Genomic DNA, 17253 nt, shown 5'->3' on the forward strand with positions numbered 1-17253 from the left:
CAAAAACAAGCCCGCCGGACAGGAGGAAACTCCCAATCTGGTGGGCGGTCTGGCCACGGCTTTGTCGGTGCGGCGGCGGGGCGGATCCAGTGCTGCACCGCCAAAGTCGTAATCGGGCCATCGGTGTGTGGAGAGATTCAGAGTTAGCCTCGTCAAGGTAAAGAGGTGCCACAGTTTGTAGAACCATAAGCAGTTGGGAACAGTTCTTTCTCTTTTTAAAATGTCGCTTGCAGGATCTTAGCAGCCCTTGTCATCTAGAATAAAAAAGCCAAATCTGTGAAAGACGTGCCTTCTATTCGGACATCCCAGAGGTCTAAGATCACAGCAACTGGGTCCTCTGTAACTGAGAATTCCCAGTACCCCACTGACATGACTCAGGACTCTCTTCCAGAAAGTTTGGCATCATGAGCAGGCTCTTCAAATATGAATCAAGGTACCTCTTTCCTTAGGGCACCTCCAGCATATTTGAGTACATTAGGGAAAATATGATGCAGCATGTGGGTGTTAAATACTATTGCAAGGTTGTCTTATAAGCTGAGTCCCTGTGGGGATGCTTCAATATATCTTTCTAAAGGAATGGCCATTCTTCCTCTTCGATATGCCTCTTAAGGGCTTCTCCGCACATACTCTGGTATTTCCAATTTGAATCAGTCATATCCTGATACAATATTTGGTACATATTAGAGATTAGACCCCTAGAACCTTCGAATAATCTAGTAAACTAATCAAATAAAATGAGCTTTCTAGTTGCAGGCCCCTGATTCGAAGGGTATGGAGCCCAATGCCTAAGCTGACAATATTGCAGTCTTTCTGTCTCTGCAATGCCAAAGTCAGCTTTACATTGGTAATAATTAATAAGCTCTTTGTATAGAGGTTGTTCAAAGCACTACACTCTCCAACCCGTCAGTTCTCAACGTTGTTCCTCATAAGCAGGTGAAAAATCCATGTTATACTATATTAGTGTGTGGAAGGATGGAAATGTATTCAGATCACACCTCTCTACTGTATGATCCAATATGTTCAGTATTGTTTCTCCTGTGCTTACTAGCTATGCATGATCAGAATGACAAATGCTATCAGGCCAGTCCATCACTGCTTGGTCCATGACCAACCATTATCGGATTCCCTACATGTACATTCAGAACGAGGCAAGCTTCTCCTTCTTCCTCTCTAGGGTTCACCAAGATCTTTTGAGAAACCCTAGCCTAGCCTTCCCTCCTTTCCAAATAAAGTCCATCAGTTTAGTATGAGTTGCTTTCATTTCCACTAGGGGAAAGGCTGTATGGAGTGTACAAATACAACAGTCTGGTCAGGACATTGATTTTGAGAACATTAATGTGACCTAGCCTATATTTGTAGAGTGGTCGTCATTTCATAAGACATAAATCTGTGTGTGGATCTCCAGCCAATGGGCTCCGTTCACACCTCTGGATTGCTAGCCAAATTTAGATCGAGGTACCTAATCAAATCAGTAGCCCATTGGATGAGGGGTATTGATTTCAAGGTGCTTTACTCTCACAGCGGGGAACAAGAGATTCAGTATCAGATACTTCTGTTTATTGATTTGAAAACCAGATACTCTCTCAAATTGGTCAAGTTCATTGAACGTTTGCATGAGTGAATTTCTGGAGTTGTTGAGGAAAGCCGAATAACATCTGCAAAGAGTGAGATCTGAAGGGCCGAAGTGTGGAAATACGTGGACATGTTGCAGTTCTTGTAGGGAACCGCAAAGAGACCAGGAGAATGTCTGCAGGCACAGGTCACTTGTGGCTTTGCTTACAGACGGTCCACTTTCTCTGGGTGGTGTTCCAGCCAGGAACATACTGGGAGTCTCCTCCTGGGCCAGGTGGACTCCTCCTCCTGCATGGTCAATCAATCAATCAAAGAGGATTTATAGAGTGCTACTTATCCCCTGTGAGGCTTTCCAGACGCTGAAGGGGGTGCTGCTGCTCTGGGTTCTGTTGAAAAACCAAGTTTTCAGCTTCTTCCTGACCTCTTAAAGGGTTAGGACTGTTCGGAGTTGGAGAGGGAGATCATCCAGTGTTTTGCGACCATTTGGGAGAAGGCGCACCGCTGCTTCTGAGGATGCGAGATGTGTAGGCAATTTAGAGGGACTAGGAGCATAGTTGCCTTATGGGTAGGTGGAAGTTTACTCTGTGGTTGAGGTAAGCTGGGCCGGTGTTGTGGAGGGTTTTGTATGTTTGGGTGAGGAGTTTCACCTGGCACCGCCTGCTAACTGGGAGCCATTGCAACGCTTTGACGTGGGATGTTATGTGGGTCACCTTGGGAGGTCGAGGACGAACCTTGCTGCTCCGTTCTGTATGGTCTGGAGCCTGTTTAGTAGATGGGTGGTGATCCCTACATGTAGGGTGTTGCTTTCGTCCTCGTGGCTGTTGACGAGCGCTTGGGTGATGGTGGGGAGCTATTTGAATATTTTGTTCAGCAAGCGGAGGGTGTGGAAGCATGCAGAAGTGACAGCATTTACCTGTTTTCTCATTGACAGCTTGCTGTCAAGTATGATGTCTAGGTTTTTTGCGTGCTCTGTGGGTGTAGGCGGGTGGCAGCATTCAGTTAGCCACCAAGTGTCATTCCAGGGGGAGGTGGTGTGTCTGAAGAAGAGTACATCGGTTTTGTCGGAGTTGAGCTTGAGGCACTTGCTCTGCATCCAACTGGCTATGTCCGTCATGCATCTGTGGAAGTTAGCTTTGGTCAGGCAGACTTCTTCCCTCTCCCAGTAGGCAAGAAGGCTTCTAGGCCATTATCTTCACAAACTGCCCACTCCCATCCAACAAAGAGTTGCCAGGCTAAATTCTCTGTTTTGCTCTCTAACAGAATCATCTTCACCAGGCCCTTCTTCTAAGGAGATCCCCAAGTTCACTGGGTTCAAAATGCATCAACTCATCACTCAAGGAAGAGTGAACATTTTGAAAGACATACATAAAACAGAACCATACAAGACAGGACACTCTGAGGGGAGAGCACGGACTTCTATTGAGTTACAGAATCGTGTACAGTGCCCTTATCAAGGTGGCACTGGAAGCACAATTAGGACTGTTTACCTGAAAAGTACGACGTTTTTTACAGCTCCTCTCGAGACGGATATTTGTCTACATAGACAGTGGTCATACCTTTGGATTATATTCGCATTCTCACATATGCCCTGACGAAGTTCAATCTGAACGAAACGCGTTGGCTGAGGCTTTGGTTGGACAATTAATTTAAAATAAAGATTTTTTGAGTACAAACTACTGGCCACTTGGTGTGATGTATTGATAAGTAAATTGGTGGTGCACCGCTCCAAACCCCTTCCGAAATTTCATTGATCTGCTTGGCAGTTTGCATCTACTAACGGCGGATGCAGGGGCGTTTGTATGCACACCATCATTAACTATACCGTTTGATCACATACTATGGGAACACAGTAAGGAGGTGCAGTCGTTGGAGTCCGCCGTTAACCCTCCTTTTTTCTAAGAACCATACAAGCCCTTGTCCTTGGTGCTGATCATCAATAGTGGGGCAGATATTGTATTTCTCAAACAATTATAACACCCTAACTCGGATTCCACATAAATGGACTGCTGGATTATGACCCTTACCAAGCTAAGAAATTGTTGCTTTTACCTCCTTTAAAAAGTTATTTGTGTTTGCGGACATGATGTGCATTTAAATATTTCCCCGCTGGTGACTGTCTTTTCACTATATAATTTATTTTGCTCAATGTTACTAAATTGATATGTATATTTAAAAACTAATAATGATCAATTTAATATGATTGGATGTTCTTAACGGTTTGGAGTGTGTACTAAGTTACTCGGGCTGTCTGTGTACCTAGTGAGTTGATGATCTGTAGCAGAGGTGGCATTATTTTGGGCTTACCTATTGTTCGGGCCCAGCCTTTCCTCTGCTCTACATGGCCCCCACTCCTTTTCTTTAAACAGGCACTAGGCAGATCCACAGCTCTTCTAGCAGAAAGTGCAGTTTACGGGTGTTGTCCCCTCACCCCAGGAGACTGGTTGTCAGATACACACCAGCCCTGCTCATACAGAGGCACTTTGAGCCATCTGCAGACCCTTTCTTGGTCATGAAGAACTTGAAACTGGAACAAAGTTGGGTAGTTTGGGTCCCTCTTTTATACATACTTTTAGGGATAGACTGTAGGGCATGTCTGACCCAGAAACGTCCCACCATTCACCTCTACAATCCACCAAATTGCAGTACTCAGGAAAAACTAATCGTTAGCCCTTTGCCAACAATGTCTGAATAGAATTTCTAAATGTAGCTCAGTCTCCATCCTCCTCTCTTCAGTGTCTGGATCTCCAACCTCCAGCCACAGGAAAGCAAACAAAACATTTACACTTCCGGTGAAGCTGTCCTCGTCCTGCATCTTCTGCCATGCTATACCAGGGGCTTCCAAAATGGACCCCACTGGATTCAGTACTCAGAATCATACACACACCAATTCCTACTACGGCACTCATTTGCCATGCGCACACTACACACACTTGATATGCACACAGGATGGCAGCGAAGGGTCTGGGATTTCACATAATAATGGAACTTAACACAAGAGGGCCAGTAGACAACTCTCTAACTGACTCAGATAAAACGTTCTAGTTACCCTGCAGCACGACCGACCCCATCGCCGCAGCCAAATAACTTCACCGCTGGATCTCCAGATGCACTGACAAGCTCGCACCCCTCCGCAACCCCGTCAACCAACGCCCCCCAAAGGTTGCCTGGTTCACCACCGAACTCCAAGAAGCCAGGCGCTCCTGCAGACACCTCGAGAAAAACCTGGCGAAACCAGAAAACTACGGAAGACCGAAACAACTACAGAAGCGCCCTGAAGGATTACCACCAGCATATAAGAGACACCAAGCAGACTTTCATTAAGAACAAAATCCACACCAACGAAACGAATGCTAAAGGACTTTTTGACGTCATACAGCAATTCACCAAACCCCCCAGCGAAGACAAAGACGTCACATCATCCCAGGAACTCTGCAACAAGCTCAGCTCTTACTTCCATCTGAAAATCAACGACAACTTCAGCGAACAGACACTGGACACCATCCCCCTCCTCACCACCGACAACAAGCCAACAATCACAAGCTGGAATCTTGCCACCACTAAACTCACCTCCACGACCACGAAGAACACCCACTCAGGAGCCCCCACGGACCCCTGCCCACTGCACATCTACCACAGGGCCGCCGTCGCCATTGCACCCGAACTAGGATGGACCCTCAACGCCTCCTTCAAATCCGGCATCTTCTCAGACGACTGGAAGCGGGCGGAAGTCAAACCCCTCCTCAAGAAACCCACGGCCGACCCGACGGACCTGAAAAACTACCGGCCCATCTCTCTCCTCCCCTTCACTGCCAAAGTCACCAAGAGACTCGTAAACGCTCAGCTGACCGCCTTCATCGAAGAGAACTCCATCCTAGACTCCTCCCAGTCCGGATTCTGCAGCAACCACAGCACTGAGACCGCCCTCCTTGCGGCCACTGATGACATCTGCATGCTACTCGACCAGGGCCACACTGCGGCCCTCATCCTACTAGACCTCTCTGCAGCCTTCAACACCGTCTCACATCGCACTGTCGCAGCCAGACTTCACGACGCTGGGATATGAGGAACCGCACACAACTGTATCCAATCCTTTCTCTCCGGCAGAAGCCAGAGGATCAGACTCCACCCCCCCCCCTCACCCACCCCTTCCTCTCTGCACCCACTTAGATCCACTGCGGAGTACCCTAAGGATCATTGTTCAGCCCCATGCTCTTCAACATCTTCATGGCCCCCCTCGCCGCCATTGTCAGACAGCATGGGTTCAGCATAGTATCATACGCCGCCGACACCCAGCTCATCCTCTCCCTCACGAATAACCCGAAGACACCAGACTCCGCTTCCAGGAAGGAAAGAAGGACGTCGCAGCCTGGACGAAAAATAGCTTCAGCTCAACTCTGAGAAGACTGAGGTCCTCGTCCTCAGACCCTCTTCCTCCGCCTGGGACAACACCTGGTGGCCCTCCGCCCTCGGGAGTCCACCCACCCCTACAGACCAAGCACAAAACCTCGGCATCATCCTTGACTACTCCCTCACCATGACCCGCCAGATCAACTCCGTCGCCTCCACCAGTTTCAACTGCCTCCGCATCCTCCTCAATACCTTCAAATGGATACCCCCGAATGCAGGAAGACCGTCACCCACGCACTCATAACCAGCAGAGTGGACTACAGCAACACCCTCTACACCGGAATCAACAGAACTCTCCTAAACAATCTCCAAACCATCCAGAACACCGCGGCCAGACTCGTCCTCAGGACCCCATGGCACGAACACATGACCCAACACCCATGTGACCTCCACTGGCTCCCCGTCAAGAAGAGAATACTCACCCACGCCTACAAATCCCTCCACAACATCAAACCCAAATACCTCAACGAGAGAGTCTCCTTCCATGTACCCAAAAGGAACCTCCGCTCTGCTGACCTCGCCCTGGCAGAGACCCTCCGCATTCGCAGAAACCAAGCAGGTGGTAGAGCCTTCTCCTACGTCGCAGCCAAAGCCAGGAATGAGCTCCGAGTTAACATCAGACGCTCCCCCACCCTGCACACCTTCAGGAAGAACCTCAAGACCTGCCTCTTTGACTGATCCGGAGCTGCACTCCCCCCCACCCCTCTCCCAGCGCCTTGAGACCCTCATGGGTGATTAGAGCGCTTTGTAAAACCCCTAATTGATTGATTGATTGAAAGAATACTGCCACTACTGCCCTACGGGCCACACCCAGGACAGAGACACTAGTCCTCTGTCCACTGTACAGGCACTCAGTACACCCCACCAGGTCACAGGGCAGGTCCTGGACCTTGCTAAGTCAGGGACAGACCTAAACCTCTGCAAACACATTAAATTAGTGAGACCCCAAGACTAAAACAAAAGTCAGGATCTCAGCTACACAAGCAGTCAGGAACTCAAGACATGGGATCATGCCCGTATACCATGCAAGGGTTACGCCCATCCCAGAAGTTACGATAAACCATGGACAGTAAAAGGTATCTGACTGAGTAGCACCAAATTATAGGTATCCCTATCTCCTTGTTATATGACCCATGTTTGCTTGTTCTTTGTTATTCTATGCCATTCTGTAAGGCACTATGCCACCTTACGCACTGACTCATAACATGCTATGCCAAAAACTAGAAAAATTAATACATATCAATTCTACAACCAATTTAGAGTGGAAATAAGGATGTAAAAACATTGTTATATGTATTATCAAATAGTGATGTATTTTAGTTTATTTCAATAACTTTGTATGAGGGTGTTAAATGTACTTTCGTGACATTAGTTGAGCTTTAACTGAGTGAGTGCATATACACTTGAACTGAAGGACAATAGCTGTAATGTTGAATACCAGAAAGAACAAACAATAACCAAAGAGCCCAGGTCTGTGAATTGGTGGACTGGGGTTTGCACAGCGGAGGAGGTGTGTAAACACCAGCCACATTGAAGAGTTACCTTGGTAGCGCCAGGAGGTGCGGCCGCAACGTTTCCCAGGGAGCTCCATCAGTGTCAGTCCATCGAGAGGAAGACCAAGGAATGAGAGGTATGAACATTCTTGGGGAACTTTCTAGGGGCACAGCTTATTACAGGTGACTATGCATGGCAGATTTGCTGGGACAGCCCCATTTTTTCACTATCTGTCCCAGAAGATGTCATTCTATTTAGCACAGAGAGGGTCGACTGAAAACAGAGGGAGGCAAGTTTGCATGTGTTCAGTTGCAGAGTTAGTCAGCAGCCCTTATCAGAAAGCAATTTAAGTAGCACAAATGATATTGTATAAAAGTAGCATTTAATTACCCTTAGTGCCTCATGGTTTGCGTTTTCGATTTTGGAGAGAGCTCTTGCGGAGTGCGTTCTGTGCGCCTGGGTTGATGCAACACCGCAGCCCTACTTCTAAGCTGGTGAAGTGTCCCAGTTTTTGTTTTTCTAAAGCTGGTCCCTCTAGCCTATGAGCTATGCTGACCCAAAATTCCTTTTTTTATAGAAAAGTCGGTGGAAACTCAAGGTAGAAAGAGATCACATCCATGTCGAACCAGAATCAGAGGGGGCATATCGAAAGTCTTCACATGATTGGTCGGGTGCATTACTCACAGTACTGACGTCACGTTTGCACGCCATAAAATAAATCTCAGACAAAAGAATAGCCTCTACTGGAATGGATACAGGTGGTTTTGCCAGAAACAGTAACTGTGTTTTTTTCCTTATCACCCTATGTTAACCCCTGTGGGACACAAGCAACTGTCCAGTAGGTTCCCCATTCAATCTATCTTATGTGTGCTTGTACGAAGCACCTTAGGTTCCATTGCTCAGATTTTCAGAGGTTCTGTCAATAAACAAGCATGGCTGAAAATAGAATCAATGTAGAATCAATAGTAAGAAATTAAACACACAAAACAGCTGGTAATTTGTTGCAAAGACATAACATTCCTTGTGTACTGAAATTTAGAAATACAAAAAATAAATCCCTCCCTTTTGCTTATGACTGTTCGTATAAGCCAGTTCTGTTTTCATTGTTTATTTATTGAGTGATTGTAATTATGCGCCCCGACAGTCGCCCTGTCCGCTGGCAGCAGCCACTGTAACAAACCAACAGTAGTCATTTATTAAAGTTCTGCAGCTACGTCACTGTGAGAAGTTGGCCTGGCATATGCTGGTCACTAGTTATAGTGGCCACCTTGCACCAGTCCAATTCGGCTCTTATGGTAGATAGGTTTAAGACAACCTTTTAAAGAAAGCTATCCTAGTGGTAGCTGTGGAGAGCAGCCTTCACGCCAACTCTCAGAGGAATGTAAAGCAGCTTGTTTTACCTTATAATCTCTTGAATTACCAAATGAAAGGACACCACACAGGTATATGTATCAAATATATATGTATTTATTAATAGACAACACTCTACTAATCTCTTTATGAGATTAGAAGCCAGGAACACATTCAAATATCAACGTTTCACAATAAGTTAAGCACAAGTATGGCTGGGGCTCTAGGGGCGTACCAGACCATATTCTAAAAAAGAGGTTTAGGAAAGTCGACTTGCAGAATGACAAGGCCTAGGGCCTGTAGAATCGCTGGGGCTTCACTAATGCAGTAAAAGCAGGTAAGTAACAGACCCACGGGAGACGCATGCAGTGTGAGAACACAACCGCGGGTTCCCTATTGATTACAATGGAGCAAGTCGCAGTTTGATTTTTAAAGTTTTAGGGTACTTCGAGGAAGTCTAAAAGCAAGCCACTTACAAGGTAAGTAATTCAAGGGCCAACAAGCACTAGGGCACCGGAGTGCATGAGTTACCTCACCCAGGGAAGCCGGGTGCATAGGTGTCTTTTGGTGTCGGGTCGCGTTGCTGTTTTCTATGGAGACCAAAGAAGATTTGCTGCTTGCGGCGACTGAAGAATTGTCCGGTGGAATCCAAGGCTGGATTCAAGATGAAGATGACCTGAAAGCAGAAGGGACAGTGTTCACAGTCACTTGCCAGTGACCTGGGGCCAGGAAGATGGATGCCCACGGAAGCCGGGTGATTTCAGGTGATCAAGGGTGTTTTGACTCTTCGCTCACGAGGTCCAGGAGAGATCGACGATGACCAGCAGCTGGATTCGGAGTGTCCCACGACGTCTGCAGCTGACTGCGGTGTCGGCAACCGGATTGGAGCCAACAAGCCTTGGCAACAGCAAGTCTCTTGGAAAGTGAATTAAGTCAATGGTGCAGACCAGCAAGGTCTGAGGGACTCACCCAGCGAGGGTGAGTGAGGGCAGGCCTTGAGCAACCAGGGGAGCCCTTTGAGTCAATAAAAGTCTTCGGGGGACCCACAAGCCAATGGGCAAGGGATCGTGAAGATGCCTCTTGAGGAAATGCTTCACAGGAGCCCACGGTCACTCGGGACGGGGTAGGCCTCTGATTTTCGCTGCAAAACCTGCTGGAGGCTTGGGCCACAAGTGGTCCAAAGTACAAATTCGTAGAACTTCGTGAAGGGGTTGCACTCGACAATAGTGCACGGTACCCGGGTATTGCTGTTCCTCGTCACTCATGGGGGCCACTTGCCTCAGCTCTGCTGGGGACTCACAATGGCCGTCGAGAAGTCAGGAAATCCACTTCCGGGGCTGCAGGGACTTCGGACTCCGGCGGAAGCGGGAAAGTTTGCGACCGTTGATTCAAGTTTTCCGAGGGAGATTCTTCTGTCTTCCAAAGGTAGTGTAACGTCCAAGGGCCAGGATTCTTCTTTGTAGAGCGTCGTCCAGGGTTATCTACTTTGCAATGGCAAGGTTTCCTATCTTATACTGAAGATAGGGGAGGGACTAGCTCTAGGACCACTCCTCTGGGAGGGTCAGGGTAGGGGGTGGTTACACCCACTTCCCTTTGTCCAGTTTCGCGCCAGAGCAGAGACAGGTAGGCCCTGAACCGGTTTGAGCTGGCATATGCACAGAGGAGCCTACTTTTCCCCCAGTGCAGGACTTCAAAGCACTCTAGGAGTGCACCCACCCAGCCCCAATACACTAAATCCTTTCTGGAAGGTGGTGACACCTCCCTGTGACAGGATGCCTATTGTTGGGCCTCCCAGTGTCTGTGCTGGTGGCATCCATTTTGTGATGCCAGGGCTCTTTCAGATTTCTACCATGTTACCACAGTAGGTACATGTCGTCCCCTCTAGAAGGGTGGGATCATACTCCCACACCAGTTACTGGTGTGGAGGTGTGATTCCAAGTTGTTTGACACCAAACACGACATGTTTTGATGCAGTCATTCCAAAGTTAGCATTTACAGGGAGGTTATAATGCACTTAAGAGTATATGGTTTAACTGCATCCACAAACAGCCACAAGGAATAGACCCTGCCAGCTGCAGAGGGGCCCTGCTCAGGCAGAGGCAACCCCTCACATTGTAAACCAAGCACCCTGCCCTCAGGATTGACAGGGCCTGCCATAGGGGTGGCTGATAGGTTTATATGTGTGTGCATGGTGAGATATAGGAACTGATACCTCAGCGAGGAGTGCTAACACTACCTCACCCAGGCTGCAGTAGCAGGCCTGTGGTGTCAGATTTAGTCTGCTTCCCAGGGGTGGCATAATACATGCTTCAGCTCCTGGTAGGCCTGTGAAGTACCTATGCCCTTGGTACCTAGGGTACCATATACTAGGGGCTCATAAGGCACCACAGTATCCAATCACTAGTGCATCTAGTATGCACTCCAAGTTGTTTAGAGAGAACAGAGAGACTGGGGCCCTGATTAGCAGGGACCCAGCCAGACTAAAGCCAGAAACCAGTGTATACATCAGAAAAAAAGTGGGGGCAACATAAGTGCAGATCCTACTCTCCTACAGTCACTTTTTAAATTATAGGTCACTTGTGATGGTACAGCTAGATGACAATAGGAAAATTAGTGACACTTTTATAGAGGAACAGCAGGTTCCCAAGTATTGTCATCTACTGTGGGGAAGCTTTCTATGACATTACTGCGGTCAGAGACCTAAGCATGTAAGATTGGTGGATGCTGTCTGCTTTCTGATCCCCTAAAGGGTAGTAATTACCCTGCCCGCAGTTATGGGCCTGAGCCACAAGTGAGGGTGGATAACAAGGGCTGGTAATTAACAGTCATTATTGCCCTGCAGTTAAGACAATAAGGCTTTTAGGCACTTCCCCACTCCAACCAAATTAGGGAGTGCAGCTAACCTGTATGACAGAATACCAATCACAAAAACACTGTGGAACAAAAATATCATTGTCAATATATCAGCAAACAAAATAAGACTTTACATACTTAAAATGTAAAGAACAAAAATATCGACTATTAAACATTTGTGGCCCAAAATATCGATGTGATACTGTTAAGCATATGTATTTAGGTGTAATTGACATTATCTTAACTTAAAATAATAGTTAGCTTATTTAAACATAATATATTTTATTTAAAAAAAATGCACACATTAAAACATTAACTCTAGCCTTAAATAAGGTAATACATTAATGTACATAAATGTTTCTTGAATTATACATTAAAATAAATGTTTTACAAATAAAAATAATTGTAAATGATAATTTGTATTTTTATTAAAGAAAACACTTCATCATCAATTAGAACTAATCATGAATTACAATTATAAAATAATTTAACAAGTATTAATATTTTTTTCAAATACCTAACAAACTGTAATGTTTTTTAAATTAATCAATCAATAAATCAACGTTTTTAAAGCGCAACACTGTCACCCCTAAGGGTATCTGGGTGCTCAGGGAGCCATGTCTTAGTCGAAAAGTCAGGTCTTGGGTTTCTTTCTGAAGTGTGCCAGGGAAGCCACTGTTCGGATGTGATGGGGAGGTCGTTCCAGGTCTTGGCGATGTAGGAGAAGGAGTGGCCTCCGCTGCAGCTGCATCGGATGCAGGTGGTGTGTGCGAGGGTGAGTGAGGAGGTGTCTAGCGGGAAGATGGAAGTTCAGTCGGTGATTGATGTAGGATGGTCCTTGATCGTGATGAGCTTTGTAGGCCTGTGTGAGGATCTTGAACTGGTATCTCTTCTGGATGGGAAGCCAGTGGAGGTTTCTGAGGGGTGGAGTGATGTGGGTTCATTTGGGGGAGGTCTAGAATGAGTCTGGCTGCAGTGTTCTGTATGGTTTGGAGTCTTCTGAGTAGTCGGGTGGAGATTCCGGCATAGAGAGCTTTGCCCTAGTCAAGGCGAATGGTGATGAGGGCCTGAGTGATGGTCATTCTGGAGTTGATTGGGATCCATCTCAAAATTCTGCAGAGCATGCAGAGGGTGTGAAATCAGGAGGAGGCACTATGTTTATTTGACACTTCATGGTTAGTTTGCTGTCGAGGATGATGCCAAGGTTGCGAGCATGGTCAGTAGGTCTGTGTGTAGGTATGAGTTCTGCCGGCCAACAGTTGTGGTCCCATAGGGAGGTGTTCTTCCCAAAGATCAGTACTTCTGTTTTGTCAGAGTTGAGTTTGAGGCAATTGTCTCTCATCTAATTGACTATGATGGTCATAGTGTTGCAGTAGCTGGATTTGGCGTTGAAGGGGTACTGGTGAGCAAAAGGATTAGTTGAGTGCGTAGGAGATTATGTTGAGTCCATGGGATTGTTGCAGGGATTCTGCTTATGCACAGAACTATGCGCAGGAACCCAGGCCCTCGGTGAATTGTGGTGTACCAAAAAACTCACCTCCAGAACCCCTTATCCGACCAGCATCAGTGTCCCATTCGTTATCCGAGGTTTAGCTCGGCGGTCCCAATGTATAGACAACCCAGAACAAGCGACTTAGTGCATATCTCGGGAATGGTGGGAATCAGAAATACCTGTTCGTAATTATTCTCATATCAGTCCACAACAGAATAAACAGAGACATGGTAAAGTTTAAAGAGTTTATTTTATAAACCTCGTGTCCTAAGATGCAGTAGTTTGGCTAACATAAGCAGACAAACGATTAAAATCAAAACCATCAGCATAGTTACAATACCATAGAAAATGAAAGGAGTAATCATACTAAAATGGCAGTGGATCTAAGCCACCTTCTTTTCTCTAGCAAACTAATATTATGATTATTAGACTAGTAAAAGGTCTCTAGGCTTGAATGGGGAACCCCATACCGTAAAGATCAGCTCAGTGAGATCACATCACAGGATCAGATAGGCTCTGCTCCTTCTTTCCAATGTAATGAAAACATGTAACACTGCAATTTTAAAAGCACCCGACTTTCAGGTATTTGCAGCTGCGTGCGTGTTATGGCTAAATAGTGGGCCGATCAACCTCAACCCAACAACATGCATCGTCTAGCGACCCAGACTGTTTCTTTACACTGTGTACAGACCAAGGTCGCTGCTCACTGTTTGGTATGTGAAGAACAGAGGGTTCTCATGTGAAGCAAAGCCGAGTAAGCATTTCTCAATTTAATAACATGTGACTACAGTGTCGTGTGCAAAAGCAGCAAAAGCGGCAAGATGGCTTTCTAACATCTAACGCGGTTGTGCTAACTTAGCATTGTACATATATAGATAACGATCTTCACTACACCCCCCCTTGATCGGACCACTAACCAGTAGGGGCGCACTTGCAAGAACGCAGAGTTCAAGTTTGATAGAACGGAACCAAGGGCATGCACTATAAGTCCATATGAGGTAAGTGAAAAAGTTTGAAGAAAAAATAAAGAAAAAATTTAAAAGGAGTGAAAAAAAAATCATGTTTAAGGATAAAAAAAGTAATCATTGAAGAACGTAGGACGAAACGAAAGTGCAAAAGTCAATCCATCAATGTATAAGCACAATAAGTTGCAACAGCTTCCAAGAGGAAATCATTGGAATGTTCCGCAAAATTATCTGCCATCCAGTTCAGCACGGGGAAGGAACATACATGCTCCTCAACCACCGGAGCCTCCAGCACCAGTCGAGGACAACTGGCGTACTCTTCAAGATAACTTCTTGCTAAGAAGTCAATCGCAGCCGTTCCGATGTCCCAATTCCCAAGGACTCCATGTGCTGCTCCACAGGCCATAATCCCGACGCCAGAACAGTCCAACTAATGAGCCACTAAGGGGATCATCAGCCGATCATAATCCGGGGCTGGAGACACCGAGTTTGACAGACACAAATCCAGAGCCCATTGGAACGGACAATCTAGGCAATGAAAGACGGGCTGCACACAAGTAAAGTAGGGAAACCGGAAGGACAATCCATAGGCTATGCTTAGTGTTGCCAGTGGTAAAGTGCCATAGTATTCAAGCATCCGGTTACGAAGATGGAGCAGTCGGGACATGCTGTCGTGTGACGCAAGTTGTGCATCCATAGCGCAGTGCGCAAATCAACAAAAGCATTCCAGCTACGAGGGCGAGAAGTAAAGGGAGACCTCCTAAGACGCTGGAAAAAATAGAATGAAAAAATGCCGGGATCACACCAAAAATAGTTTGAAAGGAGGTCACGAGGCCGGAGCCCACAATTTTAAAAAAGTGAGCCAGGCCACTTGTTGACGAGGCATTAAAGATAGTCTGAATCAGGGTCCCAAAATGAAGTGGGAGATCAGTATTCAAAAGCGCTTGCACCTCAGTGCGGGTGTTTGCTACGTGAAGGACAAATGTTTCCCGGGATGAAGTCAACACGACTTCTTTTTGAGACAATAGAGCCCTTATTCTGCTCATCTTATTGAACTCTGCTTTCAAGGTTGGAATGCAAGGCCAGATGGACACATCGAGCCGTCCATGCGGGGGTGGGAAAAGGACGTTATTACAGCAAACTACTCTCTGTGATACAGTCACTATGTAGGGAATTCCCACTAACATCCCACAGCAAGCTTCATTATTTAATAGCAAATAACTACCGTTAGCAAGCAGCGTAAAAGACGGTGTTATAACTGGCACAGGGATCCCTTTCAGGACGCAAGCCAAATTAGGAGCGTGCACATTACATGCACCATCCAATTGAATGTGCCTACACACTACAGGGTGATCCGGAGTGGAAGTGCACTCTTCACCTTTCAAGTATACCTCTTTGCCGTCTCTCACACATCTATACGTGAATGGGAGTGACCAAACTTCGTGCAGGAAGGCAGTACCAAGTTGTTCATATCTGCCTAGAGCATAATGTTTCATGCACAAACTGAACTTAAACAGGGGGAACGGTAACGTGATCAACCCATGTATAAGCCACACAGCAGAATTCAATTCAGCAACAGAGAAAGGCAAAGGTTCTAATTTCTCAATGTGTAGTAATGAATATGTAGCATCTTTCATGGACACGAACTGTTGTTTCGCAGTTAAATTAAAAGGAAGGAACAAAGATGAAGTGTTCATGTAATCCCAAGGGACTTTCCCTGCATTTAACGTTTGCAAGGTCCATGCAAACTGCATAATAGAACGCAACTGGTTTTGACCATGATACAATACAGACAAATCATCCTGCACAATGTCTACCACAGATGATACTATATTATCCAAGGTATAAATTCTGGAGGACAGGGTGTTAATGCTATTATCTATTACAGCCAATACATTCTCCATATTGGCTTGGTCAATAGCTCGTAATCGGGATGCAGCCTCAATTTGCGACAACTTCCAAACTTCGTTGTAAATAGCATACACCCATCTCTTGGACCTGCCAACCGCAGGACCCTCAAAAAAATCATTCAAATCTATTTTGTCATTCGATCGTGATAAATGAAGTTTAACAGACGCTAAAGTGGAATGTTGCAGCCAAGATTGGCATAACTTCCCTACTGAGTAGGTAGTTACAGTGTGAGAAGATTCAAAACGGGGGTCTACACGAACCTGTGTATACCCCTGCGCTAAATCCAGAAACCGATGTTGACAGGAGTCCGAACTCGTCTGCCACACCAACCACTCTTCCGGATTCAATTCAGAAATATTGAAGGATGTGTTGGAAACCTATGTCTGCAACATAGCAAGGGACAGATCCGTATGATTACCCCAATTAAGATAAGCACCCAGACCCGGAATGGAGGGAGAATTACATTTTTTAGAAGTAGCCAATGCAAAACAGGTGGTCTGAAAAATGGACGAATTTAAAAATAACATGTGATTCGGGATAAGACAGGCACGATGCAAAGCTTCTGTTCCCTGTACCTGCCACGGTTTGGAGCCCCAAACCAACTTAAGATCGATAGTAGCTTTCCATAGATCATACCCTCCAATTGCCAACTCGTCCATAAAGGACTTGGAATACAACAATTTGGTGTGTGTCAGTCTAACTTTAGAAGCAGACTCAGGCGCAACCCTAAAATAAAAGGAGGCCGGATTTGACACACTGAAATCAGAAAAATACGTGAATTTGTCCACTAACGTGGCGGAGCTGCCCAGCCTAGGGGCGGGACAGTGTTCCCATTGTGTGAAATTTACAAAATTCCTAAACGTATTTGCTTTGTGCAGGAAATGCGTGCCATAATGTTGATAACAGAATTGCTCATCATAATTAGCAGTATCTAAATACAAATCCTCAGCATCAAATGCAGCATAATATTTCAATTCAGAAAACAGTGCTTCTATGGCTTGAACATCCCAGTCATCTGAGCGGATGTTCTGCTTAACGACATCACCCATAGAAATACGAAATACATTTGGCACATTAATTTACTTCAGTGGGGCCATGAATTTGAAATTTTACAGCATCTCAAGCGATCCCATCACATACAGGCCAGGCAGTAATGTTCACAAAAGTCTGGTCCCTTTTCATGATATGTGATGAGGAGTGGGGAGCCAA

This window comes from Triturus cristatus, chromosome 11 (genome assembly GCF_964204655.1).
Source record: "Triturus cristatus chromosome 11, aTriCri1.1, whole genome shotgun sequence".
NCBI classification, from domain to species: Eukaryota; Metazoa; Chordata; class Amphibia; order Caudata; family Salamandridae; genus Triturus; species Triturus cristatus.